The 24,095-nt window shown below is 44.0% G+C and overlaps 1 protein-coding gene across 1 annotated transcript in view; it reads left to right on the top strand.

Annotated features, from left to right (window-relative positions):
- Positions 1-24,095, top strand: part of cacng8b (calcium channel, voltage-dependent, gamma subunit 8b) — a 58,350-nt gene that overhangs the window by 12,912 nt on the left and 21,343 nt on the right. Inside the window, 1 exon segment of the mRNA XM_034174613.1 lies at positions 23,119-23,381. The gene's annotated coding sequence lies outside the window, so the exon portion shown is untranslated.

The raw sequence follows: 24,095 nt of genomic DNA, 5'->3' as shown, positions 1-24,095 counted from the left end.
AACTCACGGCTCCTAACGTCTTATGCTGGGTTTGTACAGGAGTTCAAACAAGTGTTTGATCATCCTAACAGAGGCGAGACTGCTTCAAACGTGCTGCTGTCGATAAGACAGGGGCGCCGTAGCGCAGCCGAGTATGCAGTCGACTTCCGCATCGCGGCAGCGAGGTCCGGCTGGAATAACGTTGCGCTCCGCGCCGCCTTCGTAAATGGACTGTCACCGGTCCTCAAGGAGCACCTACTGGCAAAGGAGGAACCGCGGGATTTTGACGGGCTTGTCGATTTGGTTATACGCCTAGACAACCGTTTGACTGAGCATCGTCGGGAGCAGGCCGGGGGGCGTGACCGGGTACGAGCCGTCCCTCCCCCTTCCGGTTCCGATAAGACGTTGTCCCCACGCTTCACTGCCAGAGGGCCCCGTGGGGCTACAGCTCCCCCTGCTGAGGAGGCTATGGACACGAGCAGGGCCAAAGTTAAATTAAGTGACAGACAAAGGAGACTGGCCCGCGGGGAGTGTTTTGTCTGCGGCTCTTGTGAGCACATGCAGAGGGACTGCCCTGAACGGTCAAACTACAACGCCCGTCCTTAGAATCTGGGCTAAGGGTGGGCCATAACACACACGCGGAAAGACCCCGCAGATCGGCACGAATCCCAGTAACAATCCTTTGTGAGGAGTTAACCCTTCACGCCCCAGCACTGATAGACACGGAGTCAGAGGGGAATCTGCTGGACAGCAGATGGGCAAGGGAAGTAGGGCTCCCTCTGGTGGCTCTGCCGGCACCATTGCAGGTGCGAGCACTAGATGGCACCCTGCTTCCATTAATCACACATCAGACACAACCAGTGACATTGGTTGTGTCTGGGAATCACAGGGAGGAGATAGTGTTCCATGTAACACCATCTACCTCCCGAGTGATTTTGGGCTTTCCATGGATGGTGAAGCACAATCCCCGGGTTGATTGGCCGTCCGGGGTTGTGACGCAGTGGAGCTAAGCCTGCCACCGGGAGTGTTTAGGATCCTCGGTTCCCCCCGGCACTACAGCTAATGAAGAGGTCAAAGTCCCCCCCAATCTATCGGCGGTGCCAGAGGAGTACCATGATCTCGCTGACGTTTTCAGCAAAGATCTGGCGCTCACTCTTCCTCCGCACCGGCCGTACGATTGTGCCATCGATTTAGTCCCGGGCGTTGAGTACCCGTCCAGTAGGTTGTACAACCTCTCACGTCCGGAACGCGAATCAATGGAGACCTACATCCGGGACTCCTTAGCTGCCGGGCTGATCCGGAACTCCACCTCCCCGATGGGTGCTGGTTTCTTTTTTGTGGGCAAGAAAGACGGCGGACTCCGTCCATGCATTGATTACAGAGGGCTGAACGAGATCACGGTTCGCAACCGATACCCGTTACCTCTGTTGGATTCAGTGTTCACGCCCCTGCATGGAGCCCAAATCTTTACGAAATTGGATCTTAGAAATGCGTACCACCTGGTTCGGATCCGGAAGGGAGACGAATGGAAGACGGCATTCAACACCCCGTTAGGTCACTTCGAGTACCTGGTCATGCCGTTCGGCCTCACTAACGCCCCCGCGACGTTCCAAGCTTTGGTAAACGACGTCTTGCGGGACTTGCTGCATCGGTTCGTCTTCGTATATCTGGACGACATACTCATCTTTTCTCCGGACCCTGAGACCCATGTCCAGCATGTACGTCAGGTCCTACAGCGGTTGTTGGAGAACCGGCTGTTTGTGAAGGGCGAGAAGTGCGAGTTCCACCGCACTTCTTTGTCCTTCCTGGGGTTCATCATCTCCTCCAACTCCGTCGCCCCTGATCCGGCTAAGGTTGCGGCGGTGAGAGATTGGCCCCAACCAACAAGCCGCAGGAAACTACAGCAGTTCCTCGGTTTTGCAAATTTTTACAGGAGGTTCATCAAAGGTTACAGTCAGGTCGTTAGCCCCCTGACTGCCCTGACCTCCACCAAGGTCCCCTTTGCCTGGTCGGATCGGTGCGAAGCCGCGTTCCAGGAGTTGAAACGCCGGTTCTCGACTGCGCCAGTTCTGGTGCAGCCTGATCCTGATCGCCAGTACGTAGTAGAAGTGGACGCCTCTGACTCAGGGATAGGAGCCGTGCTGTCCCAGAGCGTGGAGGCTGATAAAGTTCTCCATCCTTGTGCCTTTTATTCCCGCAGGTTGACCCCAGCTGAACGGAACTATGACGTTGGCAATCGGGAACTTCTTGCGGTGAAGGAGGCTCTTGAAGAGTGGAGACACCTGCTGGAGGGGGCTTCGTTGCCCTTCACGGTTTTCACTGACCATCGGAACCTGGAGTACATCCGGACCGCCAAGCGGCTGAACCCCAGGCAAGCCCGCTGGTCTCTGTTCTTCGGGCGCTTTGACTTCCGGATTACATACCGCCCCGGGACCAAGAACCAAAAATCAGACGCCTTGTCCCGGGTGCACGAAGAAGAAGCCAAAGCGGGGCTGTCGAACCCCACCGAGACCATCATCCCCGAGTCCACTGTCGTGGCCGCCCTTACCTGGGACGTGGAGAAGACCGTCCGGGAGGCCCTGACCAGGAGCCCGGACCCGGGGACTGGCCCCAAGGACAGACTGTACGTCCCACCAGAGGCAAGAGCTGCCGTATTGGACTTCTGTCACGGGTCCAAGCTCTCCTGTCATCCCGGGGTGCGTAGGACCGTGGCAGTAGTCCAGCAGCGCTTCTGGTGGGCGTCCCTGGAAACCGACGTCCGGGACTACATCCAGGCCTGTACCATCTGCGCCAGGGGCAAGGCAGACCATCGGAGGACGACGGGCCTCCTCCAACCCCTGCCGGTGCCTCATCGCCCCTGGTCTCACATCGGCCTGGATTTCATCACGGGCCTCCCGCCGTCCCAGGGCAACAACGTAATCCTCACGATAGTGGACCGGTTCTCCAAGGCGGCTCACTTCGTGGCCCTCCCGAAGCTCCCGACGGCCCAGGAGACGGCAGACCTCCTGGTCCACCACGTCATGCGGCTGCATGGGATACCGTCGGACATCGTCTCGGATCGTGGTCCCCAGTTCTCTTCACAAGTGTGGAAGAGTTTCTGCAAGGAGCTGGGGGCCACCGTGAGTCTCTCGTCCGGGTACCACCCCCAGACCAACGGCCAGGCAGAGCGGGCCAACCAGGAGTTGGAGCAGGCCCTTCGGTGTGTCACCTCCGCACATCCGGCGGCCTGGAGTCACCATCTGGCCTGGATCGAGTATGCCCACAACAGCCAAGTTTCGTCTGCTACCAGCCTCTCCCCTTTTGAGGTGTGTTTGGGGTACCAGCCCCCATTATTCCCGCTGGTGGAGGGAGAGGTCGGTGTGCCCTCGGTCCAGGCCCACCTTCGGAGATGTCGCCGGGTGTGGCGGACCGCCCGCTCTGCCCTGTTAAAGGCCCGGACGAGGGCCAAGTCCCATGCAGACCGCCGACGGTCCCCGGCCCCCACGTTCCAGCCCGGGCAGGAGGTGTGGCTCTCGACCAAGGACATTCCCCTCTGTGTGGACTCCCCCAAACTGAAAGACAGATACATCGGACCCTTCCCAATCCTCAAGATTGTCAACCCGGCCGCAGTGAAGCTCCAACTCCCAGCTTCACTGCGGATCCACCCGGTATTCCACGTGTCCCGTATAAAGCCTCACCACACCTCGCCCCTCTGTGCACCTGGACCTACGCCGCCTCCTGCCCGGCTCATTGACGGGGAACCTGCTTGGACGGTCCGCAGGCTCCTGGACGTCCGTCGTAAGGGCCGGGGGTTCCAATATCTGGTGGACTGGGAGGGGTATGGACCTGAGGAACGCTCCTGGGTGAAGAGGAGCTTCATCCTGGACCCGGCCCTCCTGGCCGAGTTCTACGGCCGACACCCGGACAAGCCCGGTCGGGCGCCAGGAGGCGCCCGTTGAGGGGGGGGTCCTGTTATGTGGGCCGCTGAAGAGGAGGTACTGCTGGCCCACCACCACCAGAGGGCGCCCTGCTTGGAGTGCGGGCTCCAAGCACGAGAGGGCGCCGGACCCTGAAGAAGTGACAGCTGTCATTCATCCCCTGCACCAGCTGTCACTCGTTCATCATCATCATCACCATCTTAAAAGCCGGATCGCGACTCCACCTCCTCACCGAGAAATCGACTACCGTGAGGTACTTTCTCTGCTGATTAACACGTTGTGTAGGATTCTGAACTTCTGTTGCAGCCGGTATCCTGTGGTGTTCACCCTTATCTGGGAAGTGGCGTGGAGCGTGACGACGACAACCGCGCTACAGATAAGTGGTCACACTAGGAGCTGCACGAGTGTGTGATTCGGAGGTGGAGGTTCTCCTCCTAACTGTGTACAGACTATAGACCACTGAGTGTAAGGATTTACACTCATTCATCTTTTCTCTGCTTTCTGCCAGCAGTACCAGGGTCGACAGCCGAAGACAGAGGTCACCTGGGGATTCGGGACTTGGCGGCTCCGGTGTTCTTCAGACCGTTGGTGGTGGAGGCCGTGTGGGACGCGGTCTCTCTGTCGTCGGGGTCTTCTATCTTCGAGCCTGCCCACACGTCACCTGGTGTTCATTGACTTTGTAATTTCTGTACGTTTAGTTGTGTATTGTCACAACAGTAAATTGTTACCTTTTGGCTTACTCATTGTCCGTTCATTTGCGCCCCCTGTTGTGGGTCCGTGCTACGACACCTTCCCAACATTTATGTCTGTAAGACAATCCTGCAGTTTAGCTAATTGGTGTGTGTCCTCTGGCTTCATGGATAGATAAAGCTGGGTATCATCTGCGTAACAATGAAAATTTAAGCAATACCGTCTAATAATACTGCCTAAGGGAAGCATGTATAAAGTGAATAAAATTGGTCCTAGCACAGAACCTTGTGGAACTCCATAATTAACTTTAGTCTGTGAAGAAGATTCCCCATTTACATGAACAAATTGTAATCTATTAGACAAATATGATTCAAACCACCGCAGCGCAGTGCCTTTAATACCTATGCCATGCTCTAATCTCTGTAATAAAATGTTATGGTCAACAGTATCAAAAGCAGCACTGAGGTCTAACAGAACAAGCACAGAGATGAGTCCACTGTCCGAGGCCATAAGAAGATCATTTGTAACCTTCACCAATGCTGTTTCTGTACTATGATGAATTCTAAAACCTGACTGAAACTCTTCAAATAGACCATTCCTCTGCAGATGATCAGTTAGCTGTTTTACAACTACCCTTTCAAGAATTTTTGAGAGAAAAGGAAGGTTGGAGATTGGCCTATAATTAGCTAAGATAGCTGGGTCAAGTGATGGCTTTTTAAGTAATGGTTTAATTACTGCCACCTTAAAAGCCTGTGCTACATAGCCAACTAACAAAGATAGATTGATCATATTTAAGATCGAAGCATTAAATAATGGTAGGGCTTCCTTGAGCAGCCTGGTAGGAATGGGGTCTAATAGACATGTTGATGGTTTGGATGAAGTAACTAATGAAAATAACTCAGACAGAACAATCTGAGAGAAAGAGTCTAACCAAATACCGGCATCACTGAAAGCAGCCAAAGATAACGATACGTCTTTGGGTTATGAGTAATTTTTTCTCTAATAGTTAAAATGTTGTTAGCAAAGAAAGTCATGAAGTCATTACTAGTTAAAGTTAATGGAATACTCAGCTCAATAGAGCTCTGACTCTTTGTCAGCCTGGCTACAGTGCTGAAAAGAATCCTGGGGTTGTTCTTATTTTCTTCAATTAGTGATGGGTAGAAAGATGTCCTAGCAAATGTTAATCATGTGAAGCCAAAATGATCCAGAACTATGGTGGGAAAGCATCTGTAGCCTTGCTTTGCGTGTTTCGCTGTAATTTTTTTGCTGGTTGGGTGGTCAGATGTGTTAGTCACGTTCTCCCTCTGAAAAGAAGCAATTCTGCAATGATCATCACATCTGTCATGTAGCTATTGTTCAGAGATCAATGATTTGTTGCAGTTTCAGTTATGGTGTGAGGATCCTCATGAGCTTTCCCTCCGATACCACGTCACACTTCACTGAAACATCTAATCTCAGCAAACTGCCATAATATCAGTCTCAATTGCTGCAGCAAATGTTCTGTTTTTGTACTATGCAAATCAGTTTAAAGCAATTATTTGTCACTTTTACCAAGTCAGTGCACATTGCTTTATGACACCAGTGACAAGAGGCTTTTAGTGAAAGCTTTTTGTGTGACTTCTCTCCAAAATGATGTGACCTTGGTCTTTGAAGTGCTAATATCAGTGATGAGTGCCTTTGGGAGCAGAGCTGTAAGCACCTATGACTGAAGCATATTGTGTCAGTGATAGACTATAAGCCAGGTCGTGTACGAATGCAAACACAACAGACAGTCTGACACACAAGACTACTCGCTGGCTTGGACTGAAGCCTCTTTGGTGATCACATTATGGAGTGTGCTCCATCTCATCCAGATTATACATCACATCAGCATCATCAGAGTCTTTGGCTAACCAAGATACACTTTTGGGAGGAAACCATGTGTTTGTGTGTGTGGTTTTTTTTTTTCAACATAATCTCCTTTGAGGTTTGCATGCTTTTTCCAAATTGAACAGTTTAGCACGGAAATGTTCACCCTCATGGTCAAAAAAAGTCCTTAACAGCAAAAATTGATGATAACCTTTCAGATGTTTCTTCCCAGCCTAGTGGGGTTTCAAGTTTGGAAACAGATGGAAGTCAAATACAGCCAATTCAGGAGTCTGTGTTTTGTGGTCAGTCAGCTGGAATCCATAGTCAAGCTCAATAGACAGACTTGCATGCCAGTTGTTAGCTTTCCCATTTATTCATCCTTGATTGCCTTGTGTATCTGTTGGTTTAGTGTTCTCAATTTTGGTTTTAATATTTAGAAGGCAATCAATGAATAGAATGCCCTTTGCATCCCAAAACATTGAGGTCATGTACTTCTCTGCTGAAGAAAAAACGCTGGCATTCTTTGAAGGAGAACATGATGTATGTTTTCACTGCATGATGGCTTCATTGTCTCAAAAGTGATGATGAACAGAGACACTTATCCTACGTCAGGAAATGGGTAAGAAAATTAGGTGTACGAGGTCTGTCAGAAAAGTATCCGACCTTTTTATTTTTTGCAAAAACCTGATGGATTTGAATCACGTGTGCTTGCATGAGCAAACCGTGAACCTTCGTGCGCATGCCTAAATTTTTTCACGCCTGTCGATTGTGTCATTTGCTGGTAAGCAGCCTTTGTGTGAGGACATGTGTTGTGCTCTCGTCGGATTTTCATTGCAAGGAAAATGGCGGAACGACTGGAGCAGCGTGACTGAATCAAATTTTGCCAGAAACTGGGCGACAGCCAGGTGGAAACCATTCGGAAGATTCAGACGGCTTTCGAGAAGAGGTGGACATCAGCACTTTTTCGGCACATTCCACTGTGACAGAAGATTTGGCCATGAAGAGTGGCGGTGAAATTCATACCGAAGGTTTCGGCATGAAGCTGCTGACGGCGGAGCAAAAGCACCTCTGTGTTGAAGTCTCACAGGACATGCTGGAATCCGAAAAATGATGCCCACCTCTTCCACCATTCGGAAGATTCAGACGGCTTTCGGTAGCTTTTCAGTCGTGTGACTATCTGAGAAATTGTGGAAGAGGTGGGCATGTCACAGCATGTCCTGTGAGACTTGAACACGGAGGTGCTTTTGCTCCGCTGTTAGCAGCTTCGTACTGCACCTTCGTGTTGAAGTCTCACAGGACATGCTGGACTCCGAAAAATGGTGCCCACCTCTTCCACAATTTCTCGGATAGTCACACGACGGTCCCGCATCACCACAGCGTTCACTTTGGAAATGATCTGGTCATTTCAACGTGTTGATGGCCGACTGGAGCGTGGCTCGCTCTCCACCGTTGTTCAGATGTCTTTAAACTGGTTGTACCACTCCTTAATCTGTGTGATGCCCATAGGATCATCACCGAAAGCCGTCTGAATCATCTGAATGGTTTCCACCTGGCTGTCGCCCAGTTTCTGGCAAAATTTGATTCAGTCGCGCTGCTCCAGTCGTTCCGCCATTTTCCTTGTAATGAAAATCTGACGAGAGCACAACATGTCCTCAAACAAAAGGCTGCTTGCCAGCAAATTACGCAATCGACAGGTGTGAAAAAATTCACGCATGCGCACGAAGGTTCAAGGTTTGCTCATGCAAGCACAAGTGATTCAAATCCATCAGGTTTTTGCAAAAAATAAAAAGGTCAGATACTTTTCTAACAGACCTCGTATTTGCTTCCAAGTACTGCCAGATCTCCCTTGGCATAATGAACCTGGTGTGCTGTTCATCATGTAGCAAAACAAATGGTAGTAGTCATCATTATCATCATTAGCTCATATTATATAAGACCTGAATAGATCCTTGCCATTGTGTTCCACTGGCCGTGCAATTTTGGTTCCATTTACAGTGCAAATTTGGTTCCATACGTTTTGCACCATTGCACAGCACCACCACCGCACATGTTCACGCTAACAGCAACGGCGCTTAGCTTAAAAACAAACATGGTGGGGTTTGTTTTGGTGACAGATGATGATTTGAATTGAATTATTATTATTATCAGTATGCTGTAAGCCATCTGGAGGCATTTGCAGTATTCACATCTCTTGCTGAAGTAAAAGCACTGTCGGATGAAAAGCTCGACAAATTTCTGTTGCATTTTTTCATTGGCCTGAGAAAAGCAGACAGCAGTTTGTACATGAAGAAGCCAGAGCACGGCGTCCAATAGAGACTACATCGTACGGACTGTTTTTGAACTATCTGACTGTTTTTTGCAAGTTGACTGAGAACAATTTTGGATTGGATTGCTATTTAAAGTTTGTGTTGGACTATTTGGAACCTCTTGACATCAAAGGACCAGTGACGCACACCAAAATGTAAGTCCCTTTTCTCTTGTTTATAAATTAATAAAATATCAGATGGCAAGGATCTATTTTAGGTGTTATATAAAACAAATAATGAATGTTTATTTCATTCGTGTAATGGAAAGAATATGCCTCGTTGAATGGAACATTCCATCTTTCAAAGAATTAAATATTCTTACCACTGCACTCGTAAACATTTATTATTTGTATATTAGCACACCGGTGGGCAAAGGCCTTTCAAAAATTATCTTATGAATTCTGTCCAAGGTGTTGTTTCCATGTAGTCCAAGGGCAGATCCAAGATTTTGTAAAAAAAAAAAAGGGGGGGGGGGATTTGCAAACAAGCAAGGTGTGAAATTTTTTAATTTTTAGGTTAAATTTCCTGCATTTTGCCACATATTTTACCAGAAAATAGACCACAGAGAAAATAAATTTTAGAACCTGTTTTTATTTATTTGAACTTGTATTGTACAATCTTGAATGTGATGCTATGACTTTATGATGACAAGTCACAGTGCTTAAAAAAACGTGGACACCTTTGATACACCTTGCTGAGTCATGGTCTGGTTTAAATGTATCTAGCTGAGTCACCTGTTGCTGAACAGAGGTTTCAGAAACAGCATTCGGCCTGGATCTGCCCAAGAAGTCTACTGTTTCATTCCTCCATCTAGTTTGGTGGTGTTTCCCATCTTTCTTCTCCCATGTAAAAGTACATTTGGTTGCAAGCTAACTCCAGCTTTAATCTACTCTTCTACAAAATAACTTACAAATCAAAAGCATGTGACACTCCAGGTTCCATATGCAAAATGTTCTGTCTTTACTCTCATTACTGATGTGGCTGACTGATATTCATCTGTCACCCATCACCATGTGGTGTCCACTGTCAATGTTTTCTGCTGTGGTGACATGCAGGCCATCCACACATTAGGTCCTCTTCAAGGCTGTGTCTCTGCCCCTCTTAAATTCAGCTTTCCACTTTTATGATGTTATGAAATTTGGAATGTCATCCCTTCATGCCAAACATATAGACATGAATGTCTTTGATGGTTAAACACTTTTTCTGCAACCACTTAATGATACTATGATGCCAAAACTTTTCTATTTCAATTAATTTTCCCCACCATCAACATTCAACATCTCCAAAATGGAGAAGCACAGTAAGAGTCAGTCCTACTTACTTGACTTGTTCACATTCAAGAAGCCAACCATTGATCAAAGCCTGGCTCTGAGTACTCACTGAATGCCAGCATGAATTTTGTCAGTGATTCTTTGCAGCCTATGACAGTTTTTGGAAAGCATTTGTTTTATTTGGCTGCTCTTTGGTAGATCCTGAAAATTCGCAGGAACCCCAGCAACTTGCTGGATATCAGAGGGAAGGTTTGCTGACCTTAACTTCACAGGCAGTGTTGTGGGTGTTGCAGAATCAATGGATGCTCTCATTGCAGTAACTGAGAAGCTGAGTGAAGCATCAGAGTGTGCAGGTTTGTCTTGGATCAAGAGAAAGATGCACGCTTCAGTGACTACAAGTACCTGTATTCAGCCATCATAAGTGTATCTGTATATAAACTTGTCAAGATATTCACTTTTCTCAAGGCATTCATGTCTTGGGTCCCTGGGTCCTTGGTCTTTGAGATTGAGATTGAGTTTATGGAGTCATGAGGACAGTGGACAGAGGTGTTTGACAAGATTAAACCTTTGCAGGAGAACAAAGGTCATTATAGATCTGTACTTCCTGTCTTATACAGTGCATCCAGAAAGTATTCACAGCACTTCCCTTTTTCCAGATTTTGTTATGCTACAGCCTAGCAGGGGTGGTGCCCAAGTGGTTAATGCGCTTGGTTTCAGTTCGGAAGGTTCTGGGTTCAAATCCCACCCCTGCCACATTTCTGTAATGTGGAGTTGCGTCAGGAAGGGCATCCGGCGTAAAACCTGTGCCAAATCAACATGCAGATTCACCTTGGATTTGCTGTGGCGACCCCGAGTGCAAACAAGGGAGCAGCCGAAGGGACTTACTTACTTTTTGTTATGCTACAGCCTAATTCTAAAATGGATGAAATTAATTTTTTCCTCAAAATTCTATGCACAACACCCCATAATGACAATGTGGGGAAAAAAAGATTTTTGCAAATTTATTAAAAATAAAAAACTAAGAAATTATATGTACATAAGTATTCACAGCCTTTGTCATGAAGCTCAAAATTGAACTCAGGTGCATCATGTTTCCACTTATTTTGAGATGTTTCTACAGCTTAATTGGGGTCCACCTGGGGTAAATTCAGTTGATTGACATGATTTGGAAAGGCACACACCTGTCTACATATAAGGTCCCACAGTTGGCAGTGCATGTCAGAGCACAAACCAAGCATGAAGTCAAAAGAATTGTCTGTAGACCTCAGAGACAGGATTGTCTTGAGGCACCAATGTGGGGAAGGGTACAGAAACATTTCTGCTGCTTTGAAGGTCCCAATGAGCACAGTGACCTCCATCATCCATAAATGGAAGACATTCAGATCCACCAGGACTCTTTCTAGAGTTGGCCACCCATCTAAACTGAGCCACTGAGGAAGAAATGCAATGCAGTCAATTAATCAAATTAGTAGGGTAGTTACAAATACTTTTTAACATAGTACAGTTACATGTCAACTTAACTTTGCTTCACTGGATCAGCATAATTTGCAGCTATTTTAAAAAGTAGTTGTAACTATCCTTTTAAATTAAGTAACTCATAATCATATCAAACAAGTTCAAATGGTCCAAGAAAATGACATCAAAGCCTGGCTCCCACCAAAGCCTGGCTCCCACCAAAGCCTGGCTCCCATCAAAGCCTGGCCACCACCCCTACCCTGTGGCCAAATGGTTAGTCTACTTGGTTTCAATGCAGAAAGTTCCCAGTTCAAACCCCACACCTGCCACATTTCTCCCTGTAATGTCGACCATCCGGTGTAAAACCTGTGCTAATTCAACATGCAGGTCAACCCATTTGCTGTGGTGACCCCGAGTAAAAACAAGGGAGCAGCCGAAGGGATTTTCTTTTTTGTTACATTTACCCTTACAAATCTAGTTGCCTTGAACCATGGTAATTAAGTAACAGTCATGTAAATTCATCATGTTGACCCAACAAATTTACATTTAGGTCATTCAACAAAATTGTTTCTGGCTAAGTTTACACATTTTGCTTGGGTGGACATACTTTCCATAATCTTATCTTCACTGAGCAAGTTTTTTTTTTTTTTTTTTTTTTTTTTTTTTGAGTATGGTAGCCCACCTGGAGTTTGCCAAAAGGCACCCGAAGGACTCTCAGACCATGAGAAACAAAAGTCTCTGGTCTGATGAGACAAAGATTGAACTCTTTGGTGTGAATGCCAGGCGTCATGTTTGGAGGAAACCAGGCACCATCCCTACAATGAAACATGGCGGTGGCAGCATCATGCTGTGGGGATGTTTTTCAGCAGCAGGAACTGCGAGACTAGTCAGGATTGAGGGAAAGGTGAATGCTGTAATGTACAGAGACATCCTGGATGAAAACCTGCTCCAGAGCGCTCTTGACCTCAGACTGGGGCGACGGTTCATCTTTCAGCAGGACAATGGCCCTAAGCGCACAGCCAAGATATCAAAGGAGTGACTTCAGGACAACTCTGTGAAAGTCTCCATCCAACCTGATGGAGCTTGAGAGGTTCTGCATAGAGGAATGGACAAAACTGCCCAAAGATATCGTGCACCATGCTTGTGGCATCATATTCAAAAAGACTTGAGGATGTAATTGCTGGCAAAGGTGCATCAACAAACTATTGAGAAAAGGGGTGAATATTTATGTATAACCCCAATTCCAATGAAGGTGGGATGTTGTGTAAAATGTAAATAAAAACAGAATACAATCATTTGCAAATCCTCTTCAACCTATATTCTATTGAATACACCACAAATACAAGATATTTAATGTTGAAACTGATAAACTTTGTTATTTTTGTGCAAATATTTGCTCATTTTTTTAAATGGATACCCGCAACACATTTCAAAAAAGTTGGGACGGGGCAACAAAAGAAGAAGTTGATGAATGCTCAAAGACCACCTAATTGGAAACAAGTGAGTTTCATGATTGGGTATAAAAGGAGCATCCCCAAAAGGCTCAGCCGTTCACAAGCAAAGATGGAGTGAGGATCATCACTTTGTGAACAACTGCATGAAAAAAATAGTCCAACAGTTTAAGAACAATATTTCTCAACGTCATTTGCAAGGAACTTAGGGATTCCATCATCTACCATCCATAATATAATCAGAAGATTCAGAGAATCTGGAGAACTTTCTACACGTAAGCGGCAAGGCCGAAAACCAACATTGAATGCCCGTGACCTTCGATCATTCAGGCAGCACTGCATTAAAAACCAACATCATTGTGTAAAGATCTTACTGCGTGGGCTCAGGAACATTTCAGAAAACCATTGTCAGTTAACACAGTTTGTCACTACATCTATAAGTGCAAGTTAAAACTCTACCATGCAAAGCGAAAGCCATACATCAACAACATCCAGAAACACTGCCGCCTTCTCTGGGCCTGAGCTCATTTGAAATGGACAGACGCAAAGTGGAAAAGTGTGCTGTGGTCTGATGAGTCCACATTTCAAATTGTTTTTGGAAATCATGGACATCATGTCCTCCAGACAAAAGAGGAAAAAGACCATCCAGATTGTTACCAGCACAAAGTTCAAAAGCCAGCATCTGTGATGGTATGGGGGTGTGTTAGTGCCCATGGCATGAGCAACTTACACATCTGTGATGGCACCATCAATGTTGAAAGGTACATCCAGGTTTGGGAGCAACACATGCTGCCATTCAAGCAACGTCTTTTTCAGGGACGTTCCTGCTTATTTCAGCAAGACAATGCCAAGCCACATTCTGCAAGTGTTACAACAGCGTGGCTTCATAGTAAAAGAGTGCGGGTACTAGACTGGTCTGCCTGCAGTCCAGACCTGTCGCCCATTGAAAATGTGTGGCGCATTATGAGGCGCAAAATGCAACAACGGAGACCCCGGACTGTTGAACAACTGAAGTCGTACATCAAGCAAGAATGGGAAAGAATTCCACCTACAAAGCTTCAAGAATTAGTGTCCTCAGTTCCCAAATGCTTATTGAGTGTTGTTAGAAGGAAAGGTGATGTAACACAGTGGTAAACATACCACTGTCCCAGCTTTTTTGAAACGTGTTGCAGGCATCCATTTCAAAATGAGCAAATGTTTGCACAAAAACAATAAAGTTTCCCAGTTTGAACATGAAATATCTTGTCTTTGTGGTGTATTCAATTGAATATAGTAGGTTGAAGAGGATTTGCAAATCACTGTATTCTGTTTTTATTTACATTTTTTACAACTTCCCAACTTCATTGGAATTGAGGTTGTACATGCGATTTCTTAGTTTTTTATTTTTAACAAATTTGCAAAAAATAAAAACAAAAGCTCATGTTGTCATTATGGGGTGTTGTGAGTGGAATTTTGAGGGGAAAAAAGATTTACTCCATTTTGAAATAAGACTGTAACATAAAATGTGAAGCATTGTGAATACTTTCTGAATGCGCTGTAAATGTTAACCAGTGACATAAGGTGTCAACTCAGTGTCTTTGGTATTAGATCTCTTTGTCGAATCCTTGAGTACTGCTACAAGGACCTCGTAGCAAATGAATGGTTGCTTCGGCAGACTCATATGAGGAACATCTTTCACTTTGTGAAGGAAAGTCGGCTATGACATTTTAGCCATGTGGCATATTTCTCTTGGGATGAGACAGCTTGTAGATGCTTCGGTGTTGAAGACCCTAGAAAATGAAGAAGGCCAATAGAACACAAAAGTTTCACTTGGATGAAATAGATAGATGGCTACTTTTGAGAAGTCAGGTTGTCTGTCTGTGTGATTGCCATCCAAAATCCAGTGCAGTTCAATGGGTCTGACTTCATCTGGAACAGATGGAGAACATGCACTTATTGCACTTGCAGTTATGTCCATTAATATTTGGACAGTGACACAATTTTTGTGATGTTGCCTCTGTACACCACCACAATTTAGTTGAAATAGCCCCAGTATGTGCTTGCGGGGCAGTACTGTGGATTAGTGGTTAGCACTGTTGCCTCACAGCGAGAAGGTCCCAGGTTTGCTTCTGACCTGGTCCTTTCTGTGTGGAGTTTGCATGGTTTCCCTGTGTTTTTGTGGGTTTCCTCTAAGTGCTACAGCTTCCTCCCAATTCCAAAAACATGCAGGTTAAGTGAATTGATGGTTATAAATTGACGAGAGTGTGAATGAGCTTGTATGTGTACATGTGTTGTCCCTGTGATAGACTAGTAACCTGTTCATGGTGTACTCTGCCTCTCACCCAGTGACCACTGGGATACTCTCCAAACCCCGTGACCCTTAAGTAGAATAAGCAGGTATAGAAAATGTATGAATGAATGAATATGTGCTTCTAGTGTGTATTATTAGCTTTACTTCATGGGGTTTACCAAAAACACTGCAGGAACCATTTTGGAATTACAGCTAATTTTATATATATACTGCCGCCATTTTCAGAGCCCATAACTAAATGGACAAATGAAATATATAGATTATTCTAAATAATGATTTGTATGGAGAGATGATGGTGTCGGGGTGGGCCTGAGACCAAAGAATCTTTGGCTCAAATCCCCATTAAATTGGAAAATCACTAAGGGCTCTTGGAAATGGTCCTTAATCCCCAAGTAGTTCCCAGTGTGTAGTTGCATGCTTGCATAGCAGCACACTTACATCAGTGTGTGAGTGTGTGCATGAATGTGAGGCATCACTGTAAAGAGCTTTGAGCTTCTGCTTCAGATAGAAAGGTACTATGGAAATGCAATCCATTTATCATGTCAATGAATATGTCTTAGACCTTTCACACCAATCATTAAGAAATACAAACAGTATGGTGTAACATGGTAAATCTATCAACACTTTTTAGCATTTATCCAGATGTTATTGAGAGAGAAGCATTTGATGTAGCTGAAAACAGAGGTCCACTACTTAAGACAATAAAATGTGTTAATGTTTAGGCAGCAACAGCTGGCACAGAGAGGTGTCTTTAAAGGCTGATGGATAAGCTCAGTGACATTGTGCAAAGGCATGGCATGAAGATAAACAGCAAAAAGACAAAAGTGATGAAGACAGGAAAGAACCCCAGTCTAATACATATTAGATAGCACTTTACATTATGGCACGGTAATAATATGGTAATATTAGGGTAATATTATTACGACTCAGTGTCAATATTATTACCCTAATATTACCATATTATTACCGTGCCATAATGTAAAGTGCTACCACATATTACACTAAATGGAGAAACCCTAGAATAAGTGAAACAGTCCATATACCTGGGAACCATCATAATTGAGGAGGGAAAATGTGAAAAGGAAATTCAAACCAAGATACATATTCAATTTTGCAGAGTGAACGATACCCCAGGAGGTGATGGTCTAGTGGTTAAGCATTGGGCTTGAGACCAGAGGATCCTTGGTTCAAATCCCAGCCTGACTGGAAAATCACCCTTGGGCAAGGACCTTAATCCCCTATTGCTCCCGGTGTGTCGTGAGCGCCTTGTATGGCAGCACCCTCACACTGGGGTGAATTTGAGGCATTACTGTAAAGAGCTTTGAGCGTCTGATGCAGATGGAAAAGTGCTACATAAATGCAGTCCATTTATCAGTATAGCTGAAATACACAGATATTATATTTCAGTAATCTGCCATTACTCTATAATCAACCTATGAAGCATTCATCAACACCATTTATACTTTATCCTCTTCCATTGTCCCCATTCAGGTGTCTTGGTTACCCACCAGCTGTTTATTCAACACCTGTTATCCATGTTTTTCTGACCAACAAGTCAACACTAAAAGTAATTAAATATACGCATAGATTATCAAACTATTTGGAAGACCTGCTTATATTCAACTCTTATGCTTTTCTTTAAAGGTGACATGTTGGTGAGCTATCTTGTCCATGAATAACAAGGTAGCAAACACACATATCTTTGACTGTACTGACTGCTCATTTAAAGCTACAGTGTGTAAGATTTAGTGTCATCTAGGGGTAAGGTTGCAGATTGCAAAACTAGATTTAATTTCTGCCCATAAACACCCTTAAAACTTTCACACTGTAGCTTTAAAGAGCAGACTTATGTCAGACTGCTCTACTGTGTGTGTGCATGAATGTGTGCATGTGTTTGAGCAAATGTTCATGGGTTAATAACGTTTTATTTTGGGAGCTTCTTTGACAAAAATGTTACTGTCCTTCCACATCCAGCTGTTCAGCTCAGTCAGGCAGCGACTTGGTGAACTCCATATTTCTATCACGGCATTTCTGCTACACCTTGTAATGCTTTTAAAAATGACCTATTTTAGGATTTTATTACCATTTTGATAGTTGTGAGGGTTTGAGGCTGCAAACGTGCTTCCATTCCCAGGGTTTTACTTGTGTGTTTGCCCGTCCTACACACTTGTGCATTACACATAAGAGAAAGTGTGTGTGTGTGCGCGCGCGTGTGTGTGTGTGTGTGTGTGTGTGTGTGTGTGTGTGTGTGTGTGTGTGTGTGTGTGTGTGTGTGTGTGTGTGTGTGTGTGTGTGTGTGTGCCAGCTGTGGAACTGTCCTCAGGTGTGTAGCTTTATTTCATAATTAAGGGCACGACATGTCTTAGCTAAAGAGCTCCTGCTCTGAAATTTTAGGCAGTGCCTTTTAAATGTTGTCTGCTGCAACGACTCACCCAGAATAGAAAACTGCATATTTTTAGAACTGTCATCAGAAGTAGGGCTATGCATTTTTGGGGGGATGTGATGTAATCAGTGTTAGCTCATGATTTTTGGTTATTTACACATTTCCTGCCCTGCACGTGCAGCAGCTGCAGCAGCTGAGGTGTGCCTCACTGTAGAAGCAGTGTGCTGTGTTTGGAGAATATTCTGACACACAGAGGACTGTTGCTTTTCTCATGTGTGGAAAAACTTATTAGAGATGTCATCATTTATTCAACAAGCAGTTTGGTGGCTGATTTATGCAATGAATAGCTAATGAAGCAGCTGCTACACAATTCACACCTCCTGCCTGATTTATGGCTGAATTAGTGGAACCATCAGGTTTGACTTATTTCATCATATGTAAGCAAAACTTCCACGACAGAAGTCTGGCTTATTACATGTCATGATTTCTGACATATGATTGCCTTTTCTTCAAATTATTTTCAAAAAGAAAACACAAAACCAAGTCCCAAGTGCAGGACCAAAAGACTGAAAAACTCCTTTGTCCCTGAGGCCATCAGACTGTAAAACTCCTCACTCAGGGGGAGGAGGAGTAACAGGAAGACAGAGGATGGGAAGGAGAGGAACAGTGGTAGCCAGTAAACTAGTAGCAAGCAGTATTTCTGGTATTTATATTTATATTCAGTGTTTCAGCATTTCCCATAATATCCCTGGGGGCCACCTGCTCTTCCCAGAATCCACCACGGTGCCAGCAGAGTTCCGCTGTCTCTCAGCGCATGTAAACAATGGCAAAGCGAGGATGTGGATGGCGTTAATTTAGCGAGTTCACGGGTGTTTATGATGATGACACTTTCTCCCAAGTTGAGAGGGTTATCTAGAGGAGGTGTCGCACCTGTGATGGACTTCTGCTGTGCCCGATGATGTCTTATTGTCCATACTTCATGAGATGTGTTTACACTGTGAGTGCTGAGCTCCTGACACCAGAACTCTGCTAAAACCAACCTCTCACATGAGTCACGGACTGCCGGACGGCGCGAGATTCACAACTGCAAAACACTGAATTCGGAAATTGTTTTTTACTTTCGCTTTTGATACTCTGTGTGCTTCTTGCCCTGTGTGCTGCTATACAATGCTGCTGGAACCTCAGTTTCCCTGAGTGAGTCTTCCCAAGGGACCAATAGAGTTTTATATAATGTCTGAGTTGATCCTTGTCATTTGATTGGTGCTTTGTATGTCACGTGACATGGATTATTCGTCCCATTGTTGCAATTTAGAGTGCAATTTGGTTCCATACGCTTGGTACCATTCCATGCTTCTGCTGTGGTAATCCCGAACGGAAGCAGCAGAAAAAGAAGAAGAGAAGAGCATGCTTCCACTACCATCCCTCTTGTGTGAGCGTGCAAGCTCACTGCGCACATTCTCACACAAGCAGGATGGTGCTTAGCTTTAAATATAGATCCCAGATTTTTATTTTATTTTATTTATATTTGATATCATGAAATAAAAAAAACATAAAGACTGACGGCAGTGAGTACAATCTATAAAAACTGTATTTCTGAGACATGTCTGTATTCCACATTGAAAACAATGTAAAATATCAAATCAAATCAAATCAGTTTTATTTATATAGCGCCAAATCACAACAGTTGCCCCAAGGCGCTTTATATTGCAAGGCAAAAGCCATACAATAATATCTCATGGGTGATGAAAAATCTGAAACTAAATCAAAGCTATTTAGTTCAACTCTGACATTTTCAATCATGTTTCTTGCCCTCTTGTTCTTTCACGCTGCCTTGCTCTCATTCTCCTCTTTCCCATGTCTGTTAATTATTGGTGGGAAAAAATTACAGACAATTAAATGACAATTATGATTTCCGACTCAGGGGAGCTTTTGCTCAAGGGAATAACTTAGTAGGTTACTGCTAAGGTCATTCATTAAATACTAGAGTCAACCCTCCCCCCCAACACACACACACACACACACACACACACACACGGTAGATGAGGCCTTTTATTCCTTGGAGACAGTGTAATTCTTTGTATATATATCTTTCTTTGTGTATATATGTATAGATAGTCAATCAATAATAATAATACAGTAATAATAATAATTTAAGTTGTATCACACTTTCAAAACTGTTGTTACAAAGTTCTGTGTAACAACATATATGACATCTAAGACAAAATGATATTAAACCAGGATAATTTAAAATAAAAACAGCACACAAATAAGGTGAAATTTTACTTAAAGAATATTAAAATAAATTCACTTGTTTTTATTTATTTCCCACCACATCATAACACAAGTCACCTCAAAGCATTCAAGCAAGGTTTAGACCTTACTTGTGGATAACAAGCAAGGTCTAAATCTTGCCCACTACATGAGCAAACACATTAACATGAGATAATCAAAAAGAAATTATTTCAATAAATTAAACTAGAAATGTACATGTACTACAGATCCTGCACTGTCTGTAGCTTTTAAACATCAAATTCATAATTTGGTCTTGATACACATTCCTGATCTGTCCAGCAAGTGCCGGTGTTCACAAGGTGGTATCAAGTAGGTGATGCCTTCCTTTTCATGCAGACACCAAAACAATGTTCGAAATGTCGTTTTAAAGGGTTTGAAGCAGTATTTTGAGTTCATAATCACTAATTTGCAGTACAGACAAAGTTTTGTCAATATCCCCAGCCACATGTTCAGTCTATCCTTTAATACCAGTATTGTTGTTGCATATTATACAAATAAAAAATGTTTATGAGTCCAATGGTCCGAATATTTCATGAGGTGAAAGGTGGAACGTACAATTCAACAAGGCAAAGCATAACAATAATAATGTGGTTTTGGGAACACAGAGCATAATACGGTGCTGGCATAAGCTCTGCAAGATAAGAGGGTCAACTAGCATTCAGTATTTTCTTTTAATGTGAAATAAACACTGAAGATGGAACCTACCATTCAACAAAGTGAAGGCGAGTTGAATGGTACGTTCCAGCTTTCACCGAATTAAATATTTGTTCCATTGAATGAATGGAAAAACATGAATTATTTGTTTTATATAATGGCGAAAATAGATCCGTGTCATTTGATTTTTTTATTAATTTATAAACAACAGAAAAGGGACTTACATTTTGGTGTTCATCACTAATGCTTTCCAGTCCAACATGAATTTAAATAGGAATCTAAAATTGTTCTCAGTAGTCCATAATGCCGTCCACTGACTTTGTGTACAGACTTTGGTGTCTGCTTACCTCACTCCAGCGAAAAATCGCATCAAAGATTAGTCCATCTTTTCATCCTAAGTTCATCTTAACTTCATTCTAACAGCTCTTAATGTCTCCAGATGACTTACGGTGTGGTGGATTTGTTTGGAGTTTTTATTGTGTTAGAAGAATTAGTGCCATCAATTAGCTCCTTCAAATTGTTGTCCGTCAGCAAAACAAACTCCGCCATGTTTAGCTAAACACCACTCCCGGTAGTGTGAGCATGTGCAGTGGTCAGGGTGTGCAATAGCACATTTCATATTGCACCAAAATTGCACCCTAAAAAGAACTACTGCACAGTCAATGAAACACAATGGCAAATGGTACCAATAGTCCATGTCACATGACATACAAGCCACCAATCAAATGACAAGGATCCACTCAGCTGTTATATAATTCAACCTGTATTGTGATGTCCTCCTTTTCACGTAAACTCAGAGAGTTAGCCATCACTAATTTTCAGTCCCAACAATACGTTTGGATTTTGTCCCCAGCCAATCGATATCTTCTTTAGTTGTGATTTTACATTCCTCTTCTGTTGTATTTTTTTTTTTTTTTTTTTGGCCTGTATTTGTTTACAAACCCAGTCTCACGGCATGTTGGGATTCAGCAGCACGAAATATACCTGAATTTATTGGTTTGTGATATTGTCACAAAAAGTGCAAAATGTTTGTAGTGGGAGCATGAATTTATTCTAATACATTCGGTGAGGGCTGCACGAAATTAAAAGTGAAGCGGGGGGGTCTGGGGAGGTTATGGTTAGGGTTAGGGGAAGGCGTAGGGTTAAGTTATGGTTAAGTTTAGGGGTTGGGTTAATCATAGTGACTTAAAAAAAAACCCGTCAGGAAAATTTTAATCATTTCGTGACGAGAGCACAAAAAAATGTGAGACCGGGCTGTTGCTTACATACTGGCCATCATGTTTATAACCACATGTTGCCACCAACCTCTGAGATAAACTAGCTAGCTGACACAGACAAAACAAAGATGCTTTATTGTTGTTGTTTTTGAGTTATTGACTGCACAAGATGGCTTTGGCGGTTTACGCCTACAGTGCATCAACAGTTATGTTGTTCAGGATCTACATTGTAAAGCAATGCAAGAAATAAATTGACACAATAAAATTGCTCTTTGTTTTGATACTATTTCTTGGTGAGTTATACTGTAGATCAAGAAGAAAATCTGCTGAAGTGGCCGGCTGTGTTCTTTTTCACCTTAGGGACAAAGAGTAAGGCCGTGGTTTTGGGAACACAGAGCATAATACGGTGCTGGGCATAAGATCTGCAGAATAAGAGGGTCAACTAGCACTCAGTATTTTCTTTTAATGTGAAATAAACACTGAAATCTGTTCTCACATACAAACAGATGATGGGAGCGCGGCTGGACCAGCTCACTGCCAGATGAACAGGAAGGAAATACACACACACATGTAAAAACATAAACCAGCATCTCCTCTCCCATCTGTTCTCTGAGGCAGCTCTGTTTTGGGTCTCACAATGCAAACAAGATGTAACCTATTTTGATCACAGTGCCATATTGCATCATCAAATATTAACAGCGTTACACTGCACCGCATTATATTTGCTAAATAATATTTGATGAATCATGTGCTCAGCTTCAACACATTTTCACGAAAGTAGGTACAGATGCAGAGAATTTGTGCGCGCGCGTGTGTGTGTGTGTGTGTGTGTGTGTGTGTGTGTGTGTGTGTGTGTGTGTGTGTGTGTGTGTGTGTGTGTGTGTCGCAATGGTCACTGATGCAGCATCAGCGTGCTTTGGGTTTCAGACTCAGCACTCATGATAGTGACCCAGAATTACCCCCCCCCATGACTGCCCACCCCCATCTTTCTTCTCTCTCGTTTCCCATCTGTATGAGCTGTTGCCTTTTTTCTCCCTCTTTTCTTCTACTATCTCTTCGCCCGCTCTGCATCCCTCTCTCCCTTCACTCTATGCTGATCCAGACTTTGGAATTCAATGTTGCTATGGTAACAATGTTGGGCTGGTCCTCTTGCCTCCCCCTCTTGCTCCTCTTATTGAGACTGGATGCAGTCAAACTCACAGTAGTGTCAGTATTTCTGTCACTCTTTAGCACATGCACACTTTGAATAAAGCATCCATAATTTGACTTCAACAAGCACCTCCTTTCACACATCATTTCTCATCGTTAAATAACTTAAAAACCAAAAAAGAATCCCGTGTCTTTGGCTTGTTTTCTGTGCAGCAGAGCAGTGAGCATGGCTTCAGCTCTCTAACAGCGGACGGAGAGAGGGACAACCGTCCAAACCGCAACCTCCACCAGCTACAGCGCTTCATTGAGACAGAGAGAAAGAGGCACGAGAAAGAGAAAGAGTGGAAGAAGGAGAAAAGGGGAACGTGTGAGAACAGTCGATGGATGCTGTCTGGTTTGAGGGGACAGCACGTTCTTCTTCACTGACGAGGAAAAGAAAGATTTCAAAATTGAGTCGAAGGACAGAAACTCGCCGTCAGGTATGTCTTAAGTTTTTCTGCAAAGCATTCTAACCCCAGTCAGTATCAGTTTAACCAGGAAAAGGAAAGTTGTCATGAGGAGAGTTTTGTGTAGAAACTTATTGTAAGTCATGAGGCCACTCACAGGTCAAGTGTGCGATGTCACCTGTATGACGTGTAGATGCAAAATCTTTACAGTGACAGAATGCATTCAGCTCCACTCCTGTTGTTTCTGAGATGGAAAACAGTGTAGTCAGGGTCAAAAATATGGACGAGGCCGAGACTGGGAGTGTGTGTGATCTATTGTGTTTCACATCAATTTACTCTAGGTAATCAGTCGCCCCAACTCTCCACGCAGGACACATCATAAACACCTCCCACATACGTCTCTGCTTCACTCCTATCCTCTCATCCACCCCTCACCTCCTCTTACCCCTCATTATCTCACCTACAGATTAGTTTGGATTAGACAGAACTTTATTGATCCCTTGGGAAGACTCCCTCACGGAAATTGAGGCTCCAACAGCATTGTATAGCAGCACACAGGGTAAGAAGCACACAGAGTACCAAACATGAAAGTTAAAAAAGGAAAAAATTTCCAATATAAATACACAATATAAATACCAGACATACTGATACATGTCTGTTGACTTTTCTAATATTGTACTTAGCCATCATTAAAGGAGACCTGCATTGAAATAAATGTGGTCAGATTTCAGAAAAGAAATAGCTGAT

This window comes from Thalassophryne amazonica, chromosome 7 (genome assembly GCF_902500255.1).
Source record: "Thalassophryne amazonica chromosome 7, fThaAma1.1, whole genome shotgun sequence".
Classification (NCBI taxonomy): Eukaryota; Metazoa; Chordata; class Actinopteri; order Batrachoidiformes; family Batrachoididae; genus Thalassophryne; species Thalassophryne amazonica.
Note: the sequence above shows the minus strand (reverse complement) of the source record. Positions and strands in the feature narration are given on the sequence as shown.